Genomic DNA, 21,128 nt, shown 5'->3' with positions numbered 1-21,128 from the left:
AAGAGTCTAATAGTTACTAGTGCCAGAAACAGTGAAGATAATGCAGTTACAGTTGCTGCTCCCCTCTCCTGCTGTTACATCTGCCCTTCCACCACTCCTCTGGATCCCATGATTGCAGTTTCATTCTAGGTTGGGAGGGAGGGTGAAGGGGTGACAACAGGGACCTGTGAGCATTCGGAGTCCTGGGTCAGGAGAAGTATGATCTTCATGTTTGTTATTTCTTCTTCCTCCTCTAGGTTGTACTTGGGGTAATTTTCATCCTTGCTAACATGCTTTTCTACCTTTCTTTTTCTTCACTGGTCTACAGCTCCAATTCTACATCTGAATGTACTATATTTGTTAGCTTTCAGATACACTAGATACTATTTCTTTGTTACCCCCAAAGCCAGTTTCGGCCAGCTCAAGGCCTGCATTTCTTTAACTGGCCATGGTTAAGCTGTTTATAGCCTCCAGTACCTCCACTGTGCCCCTTCCCTTATCACTCTACGCCAATTACTCCTTTAAAGTGCATCCTACATCTTCCCTTCTCCAGGGCCTCTGCTACTCCACCAGGGCTGTGCACCTCTATACTACCTCACAGTGGTCAGGGTGCAAAATGCCCCAATCTACATCAGGAGTGTCAAACTCATTTTCACCAGGGGCCACATCATAACTGTAGTAGTTACATCTATACAGTTCTAAAATTACATTCGGCCCCTTGAAGGCAACCACCAGTCTGATGTGGCCCCCGGTGAAATGAGTGTGACACCCCATTCTACATAAAATAACAGTGATGCAGAACTACGGTTTCACCCCATAAGCAAGAGTTACCCAGAAACACTTGGTCCGCCGGCAAAATCGCTGTTAGAGCTGAGCCGAGCGCAGCACAGGTGCACACAGCCGGTGTGCCGAGCCCCAGCCGAGGCCCCGCAGAGTCGGCGCAGAGCTCACAGCGCGCTGCCAGCCGCGGTGCCGGAGCCGGCAGGGTCGCGCGGGCCGGCAGGGCACACACCGGGCACAGCGACACCGCAGCGCGGCGCCCTCCGGGACGTCCCCGCCTGCCCCGGCGGCAAGGTCGGCGGCAGCCGGGCGCCGCGGGCATGTTGCCGATGGACGCGGTTTCAGCCCAGCGGGACTCTACCGGACCAAGTATACCCTCTTACCTTCTAATTTATTTATTTTTTTTTAAACAAAGCGGCTCGGCGTGAAGTTGGGTGTCCCTGCGCACGCAGGTGAAGGGCGACCGCGTTCCCCACCGAAAGGCCCTCAGCCCGCTCACGTTTGGGCTGGGAAAGCGCGAGACCGGCCCCGCCGCACGCGTTACCATCGCCAGCAGCCACCTCGGGGGCTGAAAGCGAGTACCGGGGAGACCGAGGCCCTGCCCCAGCTGCAGCCTCGCTTGTGTCCGGCGCGACGCGGCACAGTGACCCGCACATCCCCGCCGCCGGGCTGCGGGCGGGTCCCACCGCCTCACACCCGCCGCGACCCCCGCTACCCGGCGCGGCGCCCCCCTCCCGGCGGAAACAGCATTGCCGCAGGGGCGAGCTCACATTGGTCCTTTTCCGTCACACCTTCCCGCCTCCTCGCTGCTGCGCGGGCGGCGATTGGCTACTGGCGGTTGTCAGTCGGAGAGGGCGAGCCCCGCTGGTGCCCGGGCTGCGCTCTCGTGAGGCGGGCGCCGCTGCCGGGCGCCGCGGCGGCTGGTGCGGCTGCGGGCGGAGCAGTGATGCCGGCTGCGGGGAGGCGGACGGCAGCGGGAGCCCGGCACGGAGCGGCGGGCGCCCAAGCGGGCAAGGGCGGCGAGCGCGGCTGGTAAGGTCCGGCCGCGGGAAAGGCGGATGCCTGTCTCTGTGCGTGCCCGTTACGCCTCGTGCTGAAGAGGCGGGCGGCAGCGCCGGGCAGCGGTACCGGCACGGGCGGAGCGGCGGGCAGGCAGGATGCCTGGGGCGGGCGGCAGCGGCGGGCGCCGATGGGCCGCGGCGAACAGGGATCGCGGGCGGGCGCGATACCCCGCCGCCCCTTGCTGTGCCCTTCGGCGCGGCGGTCCCGAGCGGGACCGGCGGCGCGGCGGGAACTTCGGTGCCGCCGCCCGCTTGGCGGCTGCCAGCGGTGCCCGCGGGTGCGGCAGCGGGGGGGCGACACTAGCCCACCAGTCGGGTCTGGCGGAGGGGCTGCGGTGCCGCCACCTCCTTTCCTCCGTCGCCTCGGGAGGGCCGGGGCGGTGCGGCGGTCGCTGGGTCGGGCGGACCGCGCCGCTCCCGCACACACCGGCGGCTGCCGCGGCCCGCGCTCCGCGGGGGAGCAGAGGGAGCGGCGCGCGGGGCTGCCCCGCGGCCCGGCTCGCGCGGGGCGGGCGGGCGGCCGCAGCCCTGCCCGGGGAGCTCGCGCGGGAGCGGCGCGCGGCCGTGCGCGCGGCGGGGCCTGCCTGGGACCGGGATCCCGCGCGGAGGGGTTTGCTCAGCGCGGTCCCGGCGCGGCCGGGCCGGTCACACGGGGAACAAACGGAGGCGGCGGTCCGGCTGTGGCCGCGGACTGTATCTTAAAGTTGTTAAAACAGTTAGTTCAAAGAAAAGTTATTTTGAAGTAAGTGTGACGGTGGCGGTTGATACGTGACCGCTGGCTCCTGAGACGGAGGAATCCCAAAGATGAAGTCCCGTTAATCTGTCTGCACGCTCGTTCATTGTTCTTCAACCTGCCGTAATTTTAGTGCTAGAAGGTGATACTGGAAGGGTTTGAAGTGCTGTCGAACCGTGCCAATTTAGAAAAAATAGCCCTTAGATGCTTTTTATAGACACTAATTTAAACATTCAGAATCTTCATCATATAACATTTTAAGGAATTGTTAGGATGCTCCCAGACTTTGTGATGATGGACCTGATCCTTCAATCATGGAAATGAAGAGGAGTTTTGACATTGATTCATTAGGAAGCAACATAGGATCCACAAGTAACAGCTGAAGAGAAGGTAGTTATCTCTTGTTTAGGGTGGGCATTTTAAACATTGAGAAACATTGTCTGCAGAAAACATCAACAGCGTGTAATTTGATTCTGTTTTCTCATTCTTCTGTAGCTTTAACCTTCTTTCCCTACTTTCTATGAGTGTATTGATTGGTTCTCTCTTGATACGGAGCATTCTGATACATTAGTCCAGTTACAAGGACACATTCAATCATGTGATATATAACGTGCTTTCCGAATTTTTAAAATTCATGTGATAGATGGCAAGGATGAACAGCGTAAGCCCCGTTGGTCTTCGGAGAGGTGAAGCCCAGTTTTACAGCTGAGGGGAGGGAACTAGTAAGTGTAAAAATGTTTTGTATAGAATCTATGATTGATACAGGTTAATATTGTTCCCTCCTGCCTACTTATCCACTAAGTAACATTTTTGACAGAACATAAATTGCTAATGAAATTTCAGCTTGTACATCACTGAATCTGGATAGGTCCAAATAGATCCAGCATGTCATCTTGGCAAACTAGTTTTTCAGTAACCTTGTTTTGTTAACTTGAATCAGTGTCTTCCGAGGATTTTAGGTCAATTTAGAGAGCAATCATGATCCAAGTACATTGCACATAGCCACGATGCAGTGTCTAAGGTGCACTCAGTTGTGCCGATCTGCCTCATACCTCACCTTGTGTTTTCCTTCTGTGCTTTCTTAGGAAAGAAAAAAAACACGTTTTTGTTTTGATTTTGTGTCAGAGACCAGTGGAATTTTTTCAAATATTATAGGCTGAAAACACCAAGTCGTTGTTTTGGTTTGTTTTGTTTTTTTCCTTGTGACAACCAAATTTTGATGTAAAAATCTAGTTTATGAAAGGGTGAACTGCAGAACCTACAGCACATGAGTAGTCTTCATTCGTGATACACATTTCACTGGCATTGTTCTCAGGAGGACATGCATACAGGACAGTGTATGCCACTGCATTTGCTACACAGCCAATCTTTGTCTTAACTACTCTTTTTTCCTCAGAGTTCTTAGGAAACCTCTTGTAAAAGATAAAAATATTTCAATTCTCTGTCTTCAGAAGGGAGCTTGATTCAGTGTTAATTTATTTTCTTTGTTGGTTAGTAATTAATGAACTTTTTGGAGCAAGGATCATCCCACCCACTGCTAAAGTGAATATAAATATATTAACTATTTACTTGTTAAAAATGTTTATCAGCTATAGACTTACTAATATTCATAATTATTATCATTATATATTACACATACCTATTTAAAGCTAGAGGAGAATGCAGAAGTCTTGCAGATTGTTAGCTTGCTTTTCATAGTTTTCTTTAATATAAAAAAAATAAGTCCATCTGCATGCTTCCCCACTAAAAGGACACTCACTAAAATAAATTAAAAAAACAAAGTCTTGGATTTTCTTAAGCTGCTTTTGTAGTAGTAATTTTTATAGGGAAGTATTGCTGTACGCAATATAGTAAGAAATCTGAGGCAGTTAATCCTGTCACATTCTCCAGCCTGCTGCCTATTTAGTTGCTTAGATAAGGATACTAAAATATTATTGATGTAATTTGCCATGAGTAGTAGGAAAGTTATTTCTTTTGATACAGCTAGGGAAAACAAGAAATAAATATTTCTGTACATTTAGTTAAACCACTGAAGAGTTAGAGAGACCATAGAAAAGATAAATGAATGATGCATCTCCTAGTTGTATTGGATCATGCAAACGGTACACTGATCTTTTTGGAAAAGCTAATGCTGTTTTAAAATACTGATCATAGCTGTTAGCACTCTGTCTGCAGCAAACACAGTGACTGTAAATGCTGATGTATGGAACCTCTGTAGAATTCCAGATAAACGGAAGTATAAAATGCCTCTGCATCCAGGTGTTCCCTTTGTTACTTACTCACAGGCTTCAGGTGTTTCCAAATGGTGACAGTATCTGCTGCTGCCTAATGTTGTCATAGGCAGATGTGAATGACCAACATTGCTCTTCTTCAGATCCTGTGAATCCTTTCCAAGGAAGTTAACAAAAGGTGCTCTTCAACAGGACATGGGCATTGAGCTCCCGGTGTTGAGGACACAGCTCTTGAGCAGAGGAACAGAGGAAGAGACATGAAGATGGGCGGGTTGTTCTTTGGCTGATAGGCAGGCAGGCGTAAATGTGAGCAGAGCTGCGCAGACTGCCGGTGTGTTGGTGGCTGAGATCAGCTTTCTATAGTTCATCCAGGATAAAGAAAGGATGTATGAGTCTCTCCGAGCCTTAGGCCTGCTTGTGAATAGTATTAATAAAGAGATGAATCAAGGTGTGATAATGACTTACAAATCTCATTTACAAGTACAGCCCTCTTCTTGTATCGCTACCTAAAATGTAGAATCGCTAGGTATTTTGCAGGGGAGCGAGCACTCGCTTTTAACACTCCTGCATTCTGATTTTTCTATCTCTCTGCAAGGTAGTCATCAAAACTGTACTTATTCCTTTAAGAATGAAAACATATAATTTAATGTATAACATAATGTATCACTACATATATCTATTAAATACATACTATACAGTCTTTCCTTCTGAATAACAAGAAGTTACCGAATACTAGAAAGGGAGCTAAAGGTAAGAGTGAAGTGAGTGAAGTATACGCTATACAATTGAAACCATGTGAGAATTCTGCTGAGCTATATTTATTCATTTCTATGGAGTGCTGCCAGCACACCTACCTTTGCAGAAGGTGTTCTGTATTATAAGTAGCCTCAAAATAGTTATAATACACCTATTTCACAGATAAATACTGTTTGTAGGAGAGGGCAGAAAATACCCTATAGATACTGGCATTTGCACTCAATTTTTTAAGACTGCCATCTGAGTACCACTAAGCTTTAACTCTTACTATCTTTTGAGACTTGCTCTAGTAAAAATGGGAATGACTTACATGCCTAACCTTGCCTCCCTTTGAGCTGTTCTGCAGTTCTGCTGTTCGAAGGGCTGATGTTTGTTTCTTTTGTCCCTCAGCAGGTGGCTACATTTTCACTGAAATAGCCGATCCTGCTGTGGAACAACATCTGTGGTTTTCTGGGGGTCATACTGGCTGGAATAATTCAAATATTTTCTCCTGGATCTGACCCTTATTTTTGTTTAAAGATACAGTATTAACTTATTGCTTAACATAGGATATGATACGTTAGAATTTATACCGAAGGTTTGCTTTTACTCAGATCTGACCTGTATCTTTTGCAGCAGATAAGAAGCAAGGGTGTAACCTTTTTTTTTTTTTCTCCCCCTAGAGCTTAACAGAAGATGTTAGAGAAAACTGAAGTTAAGAATATCAGAAAAGCTTTACTGGGTCAGATCAGTGGGCCTGCATACTTAGGGGTTGGTCTCCAACGGTGATGTTAAGGGATGCTATTTAGGGACTGTACACAATCCTAGCCAATTTATCTGTCTGTTCCCTTGTACTCTCCCTATATACTTAGATTTCATATTAAGGATGGTAGGTTTATCTGCTCAGTGCTGTCAGAGCCCATTTGTGGACCTGCCATCCAAGAATTGTCTTTTCTAAACTTGCTGGTGCTTACTACCTTCATGACTTCCTGTGGTGGTAAGGTCCAGAAGCTTATTACTAGCTTTGTAAAGAAGCACTTTAATATTTTATAAACTAATGTCTTACTATTATAGATTTGTTAAATGCCCCTTAGTTCCATTACTGGAGAATTTAGCAAGCAGAAGTTTTATGTTAGCTTCTTCAAACACCTTCATGGTTTGATTGATCATATCTTGCTTCAGCCTTCTCTCCAACTGAAGAGCCTCTTTAGTCTCTTTTTCTAAGGTACGCAGTCCATCCTTTTAATATTTTGTTTGCCCTTCTCTGACTAGAGTCTGTCCTTGAGATGCAGAGACCAGAACTTCAGACACTACTTGAAAAGTGGGTGGATCAAGGCTCTATAAATGTGCTCTGCCTTGTTCTCAGTGCCTTTCCTCATGATGACCAATATTTTGTTAGGTGTTTTAGTTGCTGTTGAAAACTTCTAATTCCAGGGATCTGTCAGTAATGACTCCTAGATTTCTTCTCCAAGTCATTTGGCAGCACCACGTGTGCATGATTTAGACTACTTTTCATTAGATGCATTAGCTTATGTGTATCTACACCGAAGCTCATTTGTCATCTTTTTGTCCACTCCGAGTTTTGCAAGGTGCTTCTGGAGATCCATACCGTCAGCATTAGTTTTGTGCTCAAAGGCATGTTCTTGTCTTTGTCCTAATTTTGCTAACAGTATAATTCCTTATGAGTTTTTCTTGTGTATGTCTGATGTCTGAGAAGGATAAAAGTGGTGTAGCAAATCCATCAAGGTCTTCATAGATCTTAAAAATTACATGTATGTAACACAGGCTTTGCTTTTTTGTTGTTTGGGGTTTTGGTTTGGTTTTGTTTGTTTGCTTTTCTTTCTTTAAACCTCAGCAAACATGAGCTCAGAGGATTAACAGGTTAAGGCTGCGCATAGAAATCCATACCAGATGAAAAAGAAAGAAAACTCTGAAATATGCCATTCACAGCACTTAATCCAACTGCACTGAATGGGGAAATGAGAATTGTGGTATATGGTGTTTGATCCACACTGATTGCTGTTAAAATTATGCTTAATTAAAACCAAAGAAGCTTAAAAAAAATATCTGAGTACAAAGAGATGTTTACTCAAATAACTTGAATGGTTTCCTAGCCTCTACGAATTCACTACACAACAGTCTTAACTCCAATACCATCTAATTAATCATCTTCCATTTGTGAACTACATTTCATAGTAACATGAAAATGTTAAGCAAAGGTTTTCCCCTCCTCTGTCCCAGTTTTATCAGAGGTTTAGCTGGAAGCTCACCATGTAGAAAGGATCTCTTCAGGTTCCTTTTTCAAGAACAGGCTGGTCATTTGATATTCAGAGCAGGTCAGTTAGAAGAGCTGCTGCATTGCAAATAGCATTGAGAGTGAGGTTTAAAGAAACATTAGAAATGTATTGTTAGTGTGCTGCATTATTAGTTGGTGTTACTTAGTAATAAATGTGGTTTCACAGCAGCGTGACTTCATCTGCTGTCTGTGATGATCCTGTCTTCCCTTCTCCCAGTCACAATGACTCCATCGTTCCTAACATTTGCAGAACCACTTCAGCACATCAGTCTGGTGGAAGACAACTAACTCCTCCCTGCTGGCCACTGGTATTAAAAAACAAAAATAAATTTAAAAAATCAGAAAACCACTTTCTGCCAGCTTGAGTTTGCTTCACAGAGGACATTATGAAGACAGATGCAAGGGAGGACACAGAACTGTGAAGATAAATGCAAGAGAAGAGCAAGATGGTTGAGAGGCAGCAGTTAAATTCCCTTGCATGCTTGTGAAACCCCATCCTGAAGCACTGTTCTCTTCCTTGATTTATTGTTGTTCAAGTACATGGAAGAAGTACAGGACTATTTTAGTAGACAAACTACTGCTTTGTTAATTTAAATATTTAGCTTGAAAGATTCTATTTTACATCCTTTGAAGGAATGCCCTGGCTGTTCTACTGTCCATTGATGAGGTCATCTGCTGTGTAAATCTGGTTAAAAGACTGTGATACAAACTGTAGTTGCTTGCAGCAATAGGATTCTTCTTTCAGTTTGTTTTCCTACACTAACACAGCTCACCAAAACAGCTTTTTCAAATTAGCATGTATTCAAGTATGTAAGAAGTATATCTACTATTTGAATTTAGTAACGGGTGGTTTAAAGTCAGCTTCCTGATCTATTTAATCAGTGCTGTTTGCCAGAATCTGTAGCAACCAAGACCAAGGCAGTTGTTTGCCACAGGAAGAAGATTTGAGGTATCCCTTTTGTGTGATATGCTTGAAACTGCCTTAGTGCTACTTCATGGCAAACATGTCCTTGTGTACGGTAGCTGCAAAGTCATGGTCAGCTTTCTGCTGGCTGATGCAGCTCGAGATTAGTATAACGTGGAATAGTGAGTTCATGATAGCCTGTAAGGATGTCATGGATGGACATGAGCACTGTTAATGCATAGTCTGCACGGGTATTTTGGTGGGTTTTTTTTCTTCATCACTTTTAGGGCACAGTAGTAGTAGCTGATGAAATCTGTGCTGAATACATTTAGCAGCATACTGATAGAGCAGTGCGAATTACTCTGCTTATCTGCCTGAAACAGACTATCAGCATAAAAAGTGGAACTTGTCTTCCATTGTTTGATTATGACAATATCTTCTTGTTTTAAGATGTATGCAATCATTCATCTAACATTTTATAAGATACTTCAGAATCATCAACCACATTTTAACATATTCTTCCTTAGAAAAAATACTTTTGTGTAGGTAGGATGATATGTGTAAAGGAAGCCACACTGCTGTGGGCGTGCACAAAATATTCTAAACCACTTCATTTCTTCTCTATATATTTTTTTACACTTTAAATCTCAATAAATCATTTGGTCTGTTAGGCAGCTATTAAGAGTGACATTAGTACATTCGTGGCATTTTACTGTAAAAAATTACTTTATGAAATTTATTTAAATCTTTCAGAATTTGCAAGAATTTTCTATGTAGAAAAATAATAGATTTTGCTTGGACTTCAGACTTTTTAGTAAACCAAATAGCTTTTTCTTTTTGTCAAGCTTTTGAGAATGCTACATGTTTGTTAGAACACCTCAGACAATGCATCTTCTCTCAAATGTAATCATAAAACAAATCTTGCTGTATTTGCTAGGAAGTAACAGAGCACTGCTAAAAGCTGGCTGAAAAATTCAATTGTATAAGCACAGATGATCGTACTACAGGTTTTCATCACGTGAATTAAGCTTCCAATGAAAGTTTCTCACCAAGTTAGTGGCAAATAGGTCAGGCTGATTGTGCTGTCTCAAGTCTGCATATACTTGCTTGGGATTCACCTGTATCCTATCTGTTTGTTAAAGGGCACCTTATTACTTATGTTCTGTAATACCTGTTACACAAATATTTTGCTCTGTTGCAGCTCAGGTGAAAAAATGTTTTGCAAACTCTGAAAACTGGAAATTTTTATGTGCAGATTTCACATTACTGTATGAAGTCAAACATTCCCATTGATAAATCAGGGGTTGAAATAGATTATAAAAGTCTGGAATAGAATTTTAGCATCCAGTCTGCTACAGGTGTTACAAGTTGGATCATATGAAACATTTCACATGGAAAAGATACTGCTACTGGGATAAAATTGTTTTATCCATATATTCTGTCTAGCTTATAAAATTAGAACTCAATTGGAGCAGAATTCAACACATTACGTCCTAGTTTCAAGTAAGGAGGAGATATTGAAATACTATATTATGGATATCTGGAGAAAATAAACAATCTTGATAAATGTGGGTATGAACAAAAGTGTGTGTAGAGGCATCAAACAAAACACCTAGTTAAACTAAGAACTAACTTCTAGAAGTCGTATACTGTTTATTCAGTAACATCCTCACTAAAAGGGAAATCCTAAAATACCAGGTTGGAAGGAACCTGAAGGATCATCTATCCCAACCTTTCTTGGCAAAAGCAGAGAGTAGACAAGATGGCCCATGTCCAGCTGAATCTTAAAAGTGTCCGGTGTTGGGGAATCTACCACTTCCCTGAGGAGATTATTCCACCACCTGATTGTTCTCATGATGAAAAAATTCCCTCTTGTAAATGAAGTACTATTGTTTGTTACTGGCACAAACATAAGCAGACAACTCTGAAAAGTTCCAAACTAAGATGTTTGCATGAATTCCTTTTCTTTTGTAGAGAAGAAAACACAATTTTTCCTCTTTACAATTTGATATTGATATCACCTGAAGTCTTCTGCAAAGTGAATTTGGTACTGCACCTCACATTGTAAAATTGCTCTTTATCATTTGACAGAATTACACAGTGCTGTAATCTCAGGAATGCTCATGACAAAAGTATGTGGCAAGAGAATTTTCTAGTAAAAGAAAAAAGCTCACCTGCAGGTTTTTGGAGAGGAAAGTAATGCCATAGGATCAGCTGTCCACTTTCAGGCATTTTGTCTTTTCAGTTTTCTGGAACAAAATTAATTAATTTTTAGAAAATAAAGCATACAATGACACATTGCAAAATGGCTCAATAAGAATTGCACAGAAGATAACCAAGTCATAAGTAATAGGTTTTCCTCTGAGCATGTTACATTTGTATTAGGTATCAGTCTACTATCAAGTCATAGTAAAATGTGCGAATGAATGTGGATGACGTAGCAGAAGTGTTGGGTTACAGAACAGGGAGACCATCCCAGTAGGCTTCTGCTAGGTTTTGACTTTGACTGCATGTTACCTGATATTTTGGAACTAGCTTAGAGCCTCTACTATCCAGGATTACGGTTAATGCAGTTCTTTCTAGCAAGATACCAATAACGGTTCTAACTTTTACAGAGACACCCAAATTTATTTTTAAAATTGTTTTGCCCATCTTTCAAACTCTATCAGTTTTTATTTTATTGGGCCAATATGACCTATAAGCAAGGTTACATTTCTATAACATGCACTTGTTTGAAAGTAATTTTTAATCACAGTTTTAACAACATGGCTTAAAGCAGCTGTATTAAAAATATTACATTTACTATCTAAGAGGTATATTGTAATTCTCTTTAAGACATAGCACGTGTTTGCAGATAGAGAGAAGCATCTTACTATCCTTTATGTTGAAACATCCTCTGAATAAAAAGTACAGTGATTAATACTAGACATCAGTTTCAGTATTAGTTACATTAGAAATGTTTTTAGTAGCACTTGTTTCTTTATAGTCTTTGAGACAGAGTTATAGAACGAGTTAAGCAGTTTCTACACAGGGCAGCAGAGATGCTGTCAGTTTTGGCTCCCGGATTCGCTGTTGCCCCGAACCCCAGAGCACACTTGCTTGGGCCGGAGATGATGAAGAGCAGCTGTCCTGGCTGGACATGCTGGATCAGTTTCCAAGTTGTTTTCTGGCCACTGTGTGGTTGGACTAGTTGGAACTAGTTGGAACTAGTTGGAACTAGTTGGTCCCAACTGCTAGAGAGCAGCTGGGAGAGCCAGCTGAGATCTCCTTGGTCTGAAAATGTTCTCAGACACGCAAACGTACGTGTGTACCTGGTAGCACTTGTACTTACTTGGATGGGTGAAGCTCAAGGGTACTACAGTTTGGTCCCCTAGGAGCCTCAGCCAGGTGGCAGGAGCCAAACCTTTGTTGGTGCTGAGGACACTACAGAATCAAGTAGCTGTTCACTGGCTTTGCGACAGCTTGCTTCTCTGGCAGAGGGGAAACTTCATGCACCCGAGGACCTGCCTGGCATTTCCCACAATGAGAAAAATGCTGATCAGAACTTTAGAAGGCTTTTGAATTGAGAAAAGATTAAACTAAATATGCAGTACCTACACATTTATTCATGTGTGCCAAATTGTTAATACATTATGTTGTCTTGTGTACTACCTGTGAATTCTGTAATTGCTTTGGGTTTGCACATGTAATCTTATATGCCAGGATTTCATAACCCACTGGATGACCTTTTTTCCAGATTTGCTGAGAAAGGCATAGTATTAATAAAGGTAGCTCTACTTTGTTATCTGATGGACTATTTCCATGGAGAAAAATAAAATTATTTGTTTGACTTTTGTATATTTTCAGTGTTGAAAAATAAAATTATTTTAAGCTTTTGAAGGTGATGACCCTGTCTTTCATATATAATACAATAAAAGTTGTTGTAGTCTTAGCTTCTTCTGCTATGTAGTAGCTAGATAAGAATTGTCATGGTTTAACCCGAGCTAGCCACTCAAAACCGCAATAGCCACTTGCTCACTCCCCCAACCCCCAAATAGGGGAAGAGAATAGAAGGGGAAGGAGAAACTAATGGATTGAGATAAACACAGTTGAATAAAATTACAAAATAATACTAATATACTGATAGTACTAATAATACATATATAATGGACAATAAAATAAAAGTTACTCAGTGCTATTTCTCACTAATTCTGTCCACACCGCGCAACCTCTCCCGGGAAGAGGGAGAGCGTCCTGGTCCCAAACAGCCGGTCCCAGCGGAAAAGGCAGAAAGGCCCAGAAGCTGCTGCAGAAAGGACGAACTGAAATAAACTCCCAAACAGAACTCCTGAATGGAATTCCACCAAAATGGAGCAGAAGCAGAACGAGTCTCTGTCTCTCTAGCTAGAAAACCTGACTCTCCTTAAATATGAAGCACGACACTAATGGTGTAGAATGTTCTTATTGATCAGTCTGGAGGTCAGTCAAGGTCTGTCCCATCTATGGTCCCTTCCCAACTGCTTCACACCTGTGGGCAGAGCGCTCAGGAAAGTCCTTGGCTCCCAGACAAGAACTAAGATAATAACAAGCTCTTACTTTCTCATTGTTCCAACTCAAAGACACTGAAAAGTTACTTGAATGAAAACAGTAACTCTTTCCTGGGGTGTTATTTTCTTGTTCTCAAACTACATCCAAACAACAACCATGCAAACTATGAAAAAGAACAAAATTAACTTACCCTCAATCAAACCAGCACAGAATATAGTTACTGCTACATGGATAATAATATAGTTACAGTACTGTGTTATCTCTTGGGATATTAAAATTTATGATTGTTCTTCTCTCTCTAGAAAGACAAAGAGTAATAGTCTTTGAACAGTTCTGATAGGTGGTATTATGAAAGATAATTAAAAGAACTGTGGAGATGATGTGGGGTTTAGAAAATCTGTAGAGAACCACAGAGGGGTTGAATTGAGGACTTACAACTGGAAAAAGGCTTTTTTTTTCAAACTAGTAAAACTTAGGCTAGACATTTTTCAATGAGATGCAGTGACATGCTTAAAGACAAATAGATTTTCTAACTATATAAATAATATAACAATAAATTGTCATGAAAATTCAGGAGTTGTTCCCTATGAAGCATACCACAAATATTTCATGTATAGCCAATATGGAAGTGATTAAATTGCTTTACAAGGAAAAGTTGGTACCACTGTAGCATATAACAAGCTAATACTGCCTCTATTTGAAGATGTATTATTTTGTGGTAATGAAATATTGTAATAACCTTGCCCACCTCTGGAGAAGAACCTCAACTACAGCTCTCTGGAGTTATTCTTCAAACAGTATTATTATTATTCTGCATAAATAATTTTTGTGCAAGGAACAGTTACAATAAACAGAACCATACAAATGAAATGACCATATACAATGTTAACAAATGCATAAAAGACAGGCTAATATACAAGTATGTAGATGGAAATAATTTTTTTTAAAAAGTAAAAATAATTGATTGCCAAGTGAGTTTCTCATTGAAGTCCTTATCCAAAGGCCACTGGACTAACTAGAAGTGATCTCCAAGACCTCAGTTAATTCCAGTCAACCTTGAGTTTCCCCTTTTCCATGAGAATGAAAAGCCAGGACTTCCCTGAATTTCAGTGAATCCATTTTTCAGGATGTAGGTAGTTAACACACCCCCAGAGCATTTAACAGCTTTCTCTTGAACACAGTGTTGTGAAGATATATAGTTTCCTTCTCCACAAAAAAGTGCAGGCTGTGAGTTCATCAGGATACTATCTGTACTATTTCATAATGTTTGTTTTATCAGGGCTTAGGAGGACTTTGCTTTTGTAGCATGTGTTTACTGTCAGGAACACCTTGCTCAGTTTTTGTACTATAATGGTTATGGAAATAATGAGTGAGAAACCAGTGAAAACTGTAAGTTTGGGCTAGAAATTTAAGTTGGTAGGATAGTTAGTATTAAAGTTGACATGCATTTTAAGGTTTTAAAGGAATTTTGAATTCTCAGAGGAAAGGGAATTTTGTTATTTAGCTCATTCATTCTTTTTTTTTTTTCTGAAAACGGCACTTTCTAAGCAAAACAACAATATTCTCTTTTCCATTTAGTGTTCCAGCCATTTAACTTTCAGTGATATTAATGGGAGTTTTGAATATATATCCAAAGACAGTACAATTTAATATTTGAGAAAGTAACAGAGAGAGATGGTGGTAAAGATCAAATGAATAATATTTTTCTCAACCAATGTTAACATTTTTCTGGCTTTAGATAAGGGTTAAAACTGTGACACTTACTGCTATCTTCCTTTTCAAATCTTGATTTTTTTTTCCTGTTTTGCACAGCAGTTTGTATACTGCACTTGGCTTTTTGAACCAGTTACACCTTTCCTTCCCAAGCCGCTTTGCTTTTATTTAACAAAGGGTAAAGAAATTTGCATTTTAGAAAAGGAAAAGAAAGATGAATAAAATAATTGTATGCTGTGTTTGACAAGGATGGTTTGAGGGAAGAGCAGTCCTAGGAAGATGGTATATTATTTTTTGTTTTTCTCTGAGTATAAACTAGGAAACTTTTTCAGTTTTTCCTCTTCTGATCCATACATAGGAAGACATGCTATATGCATATGGTACTTTGTTCCTTTCAAATTTACAACTCTTTAATCATGTGGAGGGTGTCACCCAGTTATTTCTTGTTATGAAGAAATACTCAACTGTACAAAAAGGTGTTACCTAGAAATTTTAGTGCCTGTTGCTAGCTTAAAGGGGAAACAGCTCTCCCTCTCTTCTTGCTATGTTATACTTTGTGTAGTGGTATGAAAATTAGTCCTTTGATTATGTCATTAAGATTTAGACAGAAGACCTGACCTTCCAGACCTAAAGTACATAAATCTCACAGAAAAGTCAATAGAATGTTTGTTCATAAAAAGAGAACCTCATTGAACTAAAGACTGTACTAGTACTACTAAAACTTTGCATCAAGCTTCAATTCATAATACCATATCAGCTACATCATATTGAACTCTATCATGGAAATGCAGTTTGAACTCCAATGTTCACCCAATAAAGAAGTGATGAATACATGGCTCTAGCGGAAATGCCATTTTATGGTGCCAGCTAGTTACTCGGTGACACTGAAGATGATTACTTTGATTCAGGAATTTGGCATGTCATTTAGCAGTGTTTGAGCTAGGATGTATTTCAATGGCATTTTATTAAATATACCAATTTCTGTATAGTGTTTGCCTTCTGGTGGCAGTGACATTATGATTTTTTAAAAAATGCATGTCTGCTTCACAGAGTCAGATGGTCTCCAGGACCATTTTCTAAGATCATGTCAAAACTTCACATAAACTTGTATATGAATTTCATTTCAAGGTCAGTTTTACTGAAGGATATGAAGGAAGATGTTAAAAGTGTAGTCCCATGCAGCACATGGTATGCTTTTTATCAAAGAGGTATCAGTCAACAGAGGTGTTGTTTATTGTCTGAAAGGACAGATTTCAGTCCCTTTAGAGCTCTGTAACAATTGCAGAGATAGACAGAATTTCCTAATGGGAAAGGATAAGTCTACTCTGCTTTTTCTATTTGCTGTTCGAATTGCTGTTGTCTGTGGCCAGCTAACAGGTGCTGTTTTCTGTCGTGGAATTGCTGTCTCTTGGACCATCCACAGGGCTGCATGCCAGTGGAAGATGATGTAGATCCTAAATTCTTAGCCTTTATAAGATTTTTGAATTGAAAAAAACACACGCATATACTTATTTTTAGACCATTTGCAACCCAAGCACATATGTTTCACAGCATGATAGAAAGGGTACAGGAGAACTCTTCAGGCATGATTATCAGTTTTGGAAGCATGAGGGCTATGTGCCTTTTAGAAAATAATGTTGCATAAGAGGTGTTTTTGAAAGTGTGCAGTAGGGGTTTTTCAGCTGAATTCGGTAGTGGTAACAAGTGTTGACATCTGTAAAACATGAGCTGGTCTCTTTATCCACAAAACAAACACAACACAAGCAGCAGCAAATTAAACTAATCTCCTCTGTGGCAATGTTTTTATTTGTCTTTTATAATTTAGTATCAATGCCCACTGAGCAAATTTATACACAGGCTTTGCTTTTTCCTTAGTTACTGCCTTCAGTTAAAGGTTGTTCAGGGTTGATTTTAAATTGCCAACAAGTGTGACAGTAGCACTGCTTTTATTTTTGATGTGGACCAAATATAGAGTAAACTACTCTAAATGAACACAACTACACTGAACTCTACTCGGTGTGCAGAAGATATCATGAGGAGCATGAAGCTCCTTATGTGTTAATTGACTCAGCTGAGAAAATACAACTGTGTAGGAATAGTACAACTCCTAAATGGAGTTGTCTACCTCTTCACTGAACACAGAGTCAATCATGTGACTTTTAAGGATTTTGTAATTTTTATGCTGAAGTAGAAAACAACAGATCTGTTAGCAGGACTGCCTGTAAAATGTTACTTAAGCTTTCTTCAGTGTCTGTTGCTTTCTTGTATACCAGAATTATATAAAGACATCAAGAGAGAAAATATTAATGAATGTTATTTCAAACAAATGTTTCCCTAATGTTCAGTATTTGCTGTTCAGAAAAAAAGAATTAAGAGAGAATGGAACTGTAATCTAATGAAGAAGGCAGAAGTTAGTTTTGGAACATTCTCTATCGTTTTGGAAAAGTCAGAATTCACCTTACACATCATTAAAAGAGGATATTGTGATTTGGTAGGGTTTGTGAATTTTTGTTGGAGTTTTCTTGTTTGGTTTGGGTTTTTTTGCTCTCTAGATTAAGGAATTTGTTTTAATGCTCACTAATGTAATTTCAGCTGCACAAAAAAAAAAAAAATCAGTGGTGTATTCACTTGCTTTTCTTAAGGTGTGAACCTTGTAGTCTGTTTCAAAGAAAAGCACCAGTTGGCAGTTGATGGTATGCAGCGCTTTACATGTACATACCGTCTTTTAACCAGGGATTTTATTTTTGCATTCTATGAGTATCTTTTAAGTAAAAGCTGGAAACCAGTGCAGTTATATATGAATGTAAAATGGTGCTTTAAAAGTTACTCCTTGGACATCTCAACTTAATAGATTCTGTATATACCACTGTAGCATGAACTCAGTGTAAGTCTGTTTGTCAGCAATAGAACTTTCAAGTTCAAGAGGTTGTCTCAAATACAATGTATATCTTGCATATTTTTATCTTGTATATTTTATATATATATTGTTATTATTATTATTACACTGTTAAAAAAGCTAAACTTTATGTATGACTCAAGACAGACACCAAAATTTAATTGTTGCAGATGCTAAGCTGTGGTGGTGTAGTTAGCACTGGTGAGCTATCAGTAAGAGACCTCCTACAGTTGAGCCATGCTGGGAGGCCAGAGCAAAGAGGGTGGCTTGACAAGACTGTTGCAGAGAGCCTGTCTTGTCATCACAAGTCCTTGGGTTTTGAGATGCTGAGGGATTCAATCACTAAGGAATATGCTTTGCATAATGGAAGATCAGCACTGCGTTCTACTCTGGCTATCCTCGTCTGCAGTGACTACCACCAGGTCAAGTACAACAGTCTAATCAAGGTAATCAAATCATGGAACCTAATCTAATCAACCGTAGAGCTAGACCCAGAGTACAAATATGCCTGAAGTTACCTTGACATTTTCTGTTGTGAAGCCAAATGAATAGTCCAGATTCAAAAAAACTGGTACCAGGAGGTATCAAAGAAGCATCATGTGCTCCCATGTTCCCCTGTTCAGCAATTCCCTCTTTACATTGCTGCAGAATATATTGCTAAAATTAAAGGAATTCCAGTTGAAGAAGTTATAGAAGTGACCAAACAGAATGCACTGAAAGTATTCCTCAAACTTCGGAACTTTCTTCGGATATAGACTTAGAAATATGTAATATTGCAGAAACTATTATTTATGGTATAATTAAAGACCAATGCTTATCTTGTCTGTCCCTCTTTTCTGGTAATGGTTTTGGTTCACCAACAGGGCCCCACACAGCAGTACAACATTGACTAAATGTGCTAGCCACACCAGCCTGGATAACAAGAGAGCAGTAGGCTTGGCTTTATTTCCCTGGGGAAGTTACTGTCTGCTGTCATACCCTTTCCCCTGGCAGAGTGGGGAATTTCCTAAATTTTGATGCTGTTTGTTGAAGATTCTGTTCATGTGTGAAGTATTAATTAGCTGTTATTGCTCAGTTATTTCCTTTAAAAAGTTTTATCGTGTGTTAAATGAATACCAATCTCACAACTGCCACATCTTCTTATTTACTAGGTGCAATTTAAGCATGAGGCTAGTTTTTTTTAAACAAGGAGTAGTAATTTCTGGCTTTCTCCAAATATTAACTAAGTTCATTTAAATAGATTTGGGGTAACACAGGAAGCAATAGCCTACTTAAAAGCTTATAGTCCTTTGAAAATATTTGCAAACCCATTCAGTATATTAATGGAGTCCAACCAAGAGACTGTCTTTCTGGTGTTCCACAAAATAAATCCAGTGTCTTCACTCTTGCCAGGATGCTAGGAGTTTCATTTCCCATATAAAATGGATTTCCAGCTCATGACATGATTATAATTCTTGTATAAGTGGTTAGTTTTTATTGGGAAGATATTTCTCAGTTTGGAAAAATATTTCTTTTCCTTGGTGCTAAAGTTATTGAGGTGGGAGGTTTGCAAGAGAAGCTTCAGTATCAGAGTCCAAACTAGGCAAAGGGCTAAAAATGTATCTTAAGGACCATTAGTCAGAATAATTTGTGCTGACAGTAGCCAAGATTGTTTTATATATGAAGTTCATAAAACAGCAAGTTGGTTTCTTTAGCTGGGAAAAATACATAAAGGGGTACGTTTTTGCTGCAGTTGCTAGGGAGCAGCTTATACTGTATCTGTGGGATATAATGGGAGTCACGTGAAATGCACTATGCTGATAATTTGACTCAAACTGGTTAGAGCTGAATATTACACTGACAGAGCATATCTCATTGTACAAAATAAGAAGATGAAATGGATGCTGTTAGTAATGTTAGGTGACAGAGCCACTGCGGCGTACCAGGTAGAGGACGCATGTCAGCAGGCTGTCAGGAGCACGTCATTCCCACATGATTTGTAGGTGGCTGTAATTAGGTGAGCAGAACATTGATATATTGGCTAGATGGGAGGAATGAATAGACCTGCTGAGGAGAAGGAAAACCTGTATTTTGATCTACATGACAGATCCTGAGTGAACAAGGTCCTGACAACTCCAGGTCATGTATTTTTAAGACAAGCTCATTGACAGGAAGTCTGTGCTGCCAGTTGTATTTTGTTTAACAAAATGAGGACGGGCAAATCATAGGGCGATCTGATGGACCCTACTCCAAAGTTAAGCTGCCACTGCATTTAGAAGAACAGCTGCTTAGCTATGAAATGTCAACATCTTTAATGGAAACCTTTATAATTACTTGGTTATATAACTTAATTATTTTCTTTCAGAATACGTCATATGTCAGATTGGAATTACTTTTGTTGAAAGCACAGCCTTAACAGTTTGGTATTATCAAAACTGTAAGTGTAATACATGAATTTTACAACCATAACACTGATTTCTTATTTTTGTAGTATTAAGCATTTTCAAAAAGTGTCCAAATACTGCTAAAGGTTTCCATTTAAATATAACATTTAAAATTTCACAAATATTTTTTCGTTGTTGAATCAATACAATGATACTGTCTCACAGCTTAAATTAATTGCTTCACTCCTTTGAGCACTGGTGCAAGTTTCTCTCACATACTGTACACAGAGATCAAGTGTGTTTTCCTCAGCAATTACTGCATTTGTTCAAAGTGAATTAGAAAATCAAAAATGTTAGGAACTCTCCTTAATTAGATGATTAAAGAACCTGGCAAGCAGTGTGATGTTCAGATGAAAACGAAAGGTATTTCTTAGCATTTGTAGGCCATGCTAGAATTCAGACAGAACACTAGTTGTGCTGTGCAGTTAAACTGCCACAAAAGGGTTTGCAATCTCTTGGAACGTTGGATGGCGTATGTTTATAGTTCTCAACCCGTTTTATCTTTCCAGGCTCAGCCCCTCACCTTGAAGGATGCTTTCAATAAGAAATCTTACTCTAAGATGTCTAAAAAACTGGGATGTTTTTCTTGAAAGCAATTTGAAACCCAGTGGACTTGGCCTTCACAAAACTTTGAGAGCAGAATCTTGATAATGCACACTATCAAAATGCAGCTGAAGTTAATTAAGTTATGACTGTATAGCCTAGCCAAACATTGTCCCCAAAAACCTTCATATTTCTGCTTTTGCAGACTACTAAGTTCTCCAAACCTTTCTAAGTGTTAGAGGTTTTTTTTCTTCTCTGCTGAACCTTGAGGTATTTGATTCTTCCATTTAGCCTTCTTCCAACAGTT

The 21,128-nt window shown here is 40.4% G+C and overlaps 1 protein-coding gene across 5 annotated transcripts in view; it reads left to right on the top strand.

Moving 5' to 3' along the window:
* The first annotated feature begins 1,651 nt into the window (after positions 1-1,651).
* Positions 1,652-21,128, top strand: part of B3GALT1 (beta-1,3-galactosyltransferase 1) — a 194,315-nt gene continuing 174,838 nt past the window's right edge. For 3 of the 5 annotated variants that reach the window (XR_014184496.1, XR_014184497.1, XM_082057159.1), the window contains exon 1: positions 1,652-1,791. The gene's annotated coding sequence lies outside the window, so the exon portion shown is untranslated. The remainder of the gene's footprint in view (positions 1,792-21,128) is intronic. The other 2 variants (XM_082057161.1, XM_082057160.1) reach the window with 1 other exon arrangement.

The sequence above is a fragment of the Streptopelia decaocto genome (genome assembly GCF_964273445.1).
Source record: "Streptopelia decaocto genome assembly, chromosome: 6".
In the NCBI taxonomy this organism is placed as follows: Eukaryota; Metazoa; Chordata; class Aves; order Columbiformes; family Columbidae; genus Streptopelia; species Streptopelia decaocto.
The sequence above is the reverse complement of the archived record's forward strand: the minus strand, read 5'-3'. Positions and strand labels throughout refer to the sequence as shown.